Below are 4,417 nucleotides of genomic sequence, written 5' to 3'. Positions count from 1 at the left end.
AAATTATCACTATAAAAAAACTGGCAAAACTGTAAGATGGAGAGATGACCTTGAAGCCCTATTTTCGTGCCAGCCACTATAGTGGTGCTACTTGCCTCCACGAGGAGCAGCAGCATGGTGTTGGTGTGTTAGTGTTTGCTGCGGCAATGTCTGGATGGACCTGTTGCCCCAGAAGGAAAAGTAGACACTGTGGTCTTGTGTGTTTAGTGCGTGTGCCCTCATTTTCGTGTGTGTCTGGTGTGCATTACTCGGGTGGTGGCTTTTCTGCCCCACCCTGCCTGCTCACCATCTTTGCTGCTGTTTGGATTGTTTCTTGTATATAGCAGCTTGTCTGTGTTTGCGTGTGTGTAATCTGGATGTGTTTCGAGCGTGTTCATGGGTTCTTGGGTGGAGTTTGTGGTAGCTCTGTCCCACTCGTGTTTCGCCAACTTTACGCTCTTTCCGTGTGTTTTGTCTTTGTGATTTGTTTTTGACGGCTTATGCTGTAGGAGATGTCTCCCTGTCGGCTGTCTGGATTGATTGATGTATTTTTGGTGCTCTGGGCAGCCCTTCCAGGATGCCAGACGGTCTTCTCCACATAGTACGGGTTTTGGTGACCCATTTGGAGTTTTTTTTTTGCAGTATTTTGTGGTGTGGACACCCGCGTATTTGACGCACCTGGCTGGCATGTTGCAATAGCTTGCCGTGTGCGTCAGGTGCTGGCAGCAGTGGCGCTGTGGCTGACCTGATTTGGATCTGTAATTTTCCACTATCACTTCTGTACAAAGGACGAACCACAGTTTATATATCCTCTCTGCACCCGAGCCTTCAGGGAGGGTGACTTTATATGTTGGTTCCCCTATGAGCCTTCCCGACTTCGGCGCCCTAAAGCCTTCCTCTATGACGGCCCCTTTCAGCACCTCCTCCAGGACCTCTGTAGGGACACCATGAATGACCACATTTAGTTCCCTTTTATCGAGAGGTTGGTGATGGAAATGCAGCACATCCTTTTCTCTTAGGAAGGCTACTGCGGCATAGTAGTCTTCCAGGGGTGCAAAATGATACTTTACTGAATCCCCTTGGCGGTGGCCTTTAGGGGTCCGGCTATTTTGCTTTTAATTGCTTTGTTAAGTTTTGTGTATCTGTCTAGCTTATACACTACTATGGGTTGTACGCTATTAGGGTTAATTCGGTCTTCTTCACTGCCTGTGTGCCATTGTTGTCCTCGATGTCGGGAGTCGAGCTGTCATCGTGTGCGTCGACCTGCAGGTAGTTTTGTTGGTCTGTTGGTGTGTGGATGTTTGTATCACTTGGGGGTGCAGTTGTGTATCGCCAGGTGGCGGTTGCTGTAGTATTTGGCCACCTGGGGTGACGATCGTCTCATCATCGTCGTCCACTTCCCAGAGAACGTGGTATTTGTTCACACTCTCGAAGCAAGGGATGTGGGCGATAGCCTGTGGGGATATGCGACCGCAGAGAGCGGCCGAGCCGGGAGCGTACGGCGGTCGGAACACCAGCGACCAGAGAGGACCATTGGAGTCGCGCATGGTGGGCGCGGACCGAGGACGAGACACTCAACTCGATCCACCCAAGGACCATTCTTGGGTAGCACCTGAAGGAGACAGCGAGTTATGCCGTAAAAATATCGTGCGAGAACGACGTGAACATCTGGCGGAGACATCGGTTATTCAACATGTGTACAGTATGCATTCCCATCCAATAGCATTTTCAGAAGTGTCACTTGCTGACTACTTGGCGTGCTGCTATCACAGTGGGTAACAATAAGTATGTTAGTATATGGTTGCAATTTGTCACAGAAATAACAGTGTTTATACTTGATAGTGTGTCACAATGAAAGACAGTAGTATGAACTTCAGCCAACAGACAGCGCACAGTGTTGTATGTTAAATGCTACTTTTAGTTGCTATTTGCGACTTTTAGTTGTGACTGAAATCACAGCCAGATTCTGTAAAGTTGTTATTGTGATATCTGTTGTGACTTCTGTGGTTTGTAACAGATGCGCAATTTTTTGCCCATCCCTACTGCTGCAGAATGGCACAAGCTGAGGTGTCACACTATAAGTGTTTGTGAAACCAGCTTAAAGTTGACGTTCACTCACGGTCCATACACACAGAACGATCTGTCTGCTCAAATTTCTGTGCACATTACGTCTGCACAAACAGATCATTACACGTGAACTGGAGATTTGCGCAGATGAGACGTGCATAAACCTTGAAGTTGGAGTTGGACAATAAGTTCAAAGTTACACTCGTTGGAGTTGGACATTTGAGCAAAATACGTCAAATCTTTGGGCATCAACCACATCTGTGCAGTTTGAGTCATCTGTTTGATCAGTCTAGTGTTTTTAGTCTTTGGTGCACAGTGAAGTTTCAAATGTCAGATACATGTCAGAGCTATAGAGAGTTCATTACCAAAGTTACTGAACTGTAAAGGCCACAGAATTTGTACACGGGCATCCAACACATTTCCAAAATACTGACTGTATTTTGAGGTGTGAAATAGAATATTCAAAAACTGATAATTGTGAAAGCAAACATCTTGAGCAGTTACTACTGTGTAATGCAAAATTTGAATTAAGTGTATCAGATAAGAATAATTAATTTCTTTCTATCTTCCACATATACATAAAATTAATACTAAATAAATTGCCTGCATGGGAGCTGTTTTTAGAAGAGTTACATTGTGATGTTCTGTGCCTCAATGAACACTGGCTCAAAAAAATGAAAGCCAGTTGTACATTCCTGATGACTACAGATTAGCAACTGCTTATTTTAGATCCTGTGTGAGGAAAGGAGGTGTACGCGCACTGTCAAAGGTATACTTCTGAAAGCCTGTGTAAAACTTAAAATGTAATAGATGTTAAGGAGATAATTCAAGAAAGAGAATTTTAAGCTACTGTTTTTCAGTTCCCTGAATGTCTGGTTATTGTGGTATCCATATACTGCACTTCCAGTACTGACTCAAAAGTTACAGTGGACCATATAGAGAAATTTTTAATGTTTTTACTTAGATACTATACATATAAAATTCTTATTTTCAGTTATATTGATACACATGTAAATGTCCTTGATTTTGAAACTAACCATCTGTTAGATCGCAAAATTTCTTCTGTTTCAACAGTAGATTCACAAAACACAAAACATGAATAGATAATGTTATCACAAGTTTGTGCGAAAGAATGTTGCCTTGGATGTTGTGAAGCCCATTCTCTCTGACCATGATGGCATATTTCTAAAACTAAATGGACACAGTAAAGTTCTTGAAGAAAGAAAAGAACCCAGGGCATGAGGCAGCTAAATGACACATATGTAATAAATGTGACACATGGCAGTAGGAGTGCAGATTGGAATTCCACTGTGATGCAAATTGACACACTTATTATAGCATTTGAGTGCTTTCTATACATTTTTGTAAATATATTTATTGAGTTTTGACCACTCAAAACAAAATCGAATTGGTTATATACAAAGAAGCAGAAAAAAGGTTCCCTTAGTTGGTATACACCTCAGCCCCATAGATTAGGGATCCTACTAAGAGCGCATATAAGAAATCCTGCGTAGATATTCACTATAAATCTGCTTATAACAAACAAAAAAAGATGCAGGAGAGAGCTAATTGTTGCTAAGGAAAAGGGCAATCATTTATTATGTTCTTAAGTCCAGTGACAAATAGAAATCAGCTTGGAATGTAATTAAAATAGAAACTAGGGCCACTAAGAAAAATTACCCACTCCCTCAAATTCAGATGAGCTTAATAATTACTTCATAAGTAATTTCTTATTACAGATGAAGTCAAGACCAGTAGTAAACACATAAACACAAACAGACTGCTTGTTTCTCAGAAAGATGGAGCTAACATCGGTTTAGAGTCGTTTCAATGGAAAACTATGTACCCTAAGGATATAATAGCCTTAGTCTCCGAGCCAACATCTGTAGAATGGGAAGATATCTAAGAGCTGTCTAACTCTATCCTTGAAAATATCAAAAATACAGTCTGTCAACCATGTCCTAAAAAAATGTATTGAAGTTAACCACAACATTTTCTCTTTATAAAAAAAAGGGGACAGAAACAACTGAAAACTGTAGGCCTATTGCAATAATGCCAATAGTATCTAAAGTTATTGAAGCCATAGTAAAAACTAACTGAACGATTTCAGAATGAGATTTTCACTCAGCAGCGGAGTGTGCGCTGATATGAGACTTCCTGGCAGATTAAAACTGTGTGCCCGACCGAGACTCGAACTCGGGACCTTTGCCTTTCGCGGGCAAGTGCTCTACCATCTGAGCTACCGAAGCACGACTCACGCCCGGTCCTCACAGCTTTACTTCTGCCAGTATCTCGTCTCCTACCTTCCAAACTTTACAGAAGCTCTCCTGCGAACCTTGCAGAACTAGCACTCCTGAAACAAAAGATATTG

The sequence above is a fragment of the Schistocerca serialis genome, chromosome 8, assembly GCF_023864345.2.
Source record: "Schistocerca serialis cubense isolate TAMUIC-IGC-003099 chromosome 8, iqSchSeri2.2, whole genome shotgun sequence".
Taxonomy (NCBI): Eukaryota; Metazoa; Arthropoda; class Insecta; order Orthoptera; family Acrididae; genus Schistocerca; species Schistocerca serialis.
Note: the sequence above shows the minus strand (reverse complement) of the source record.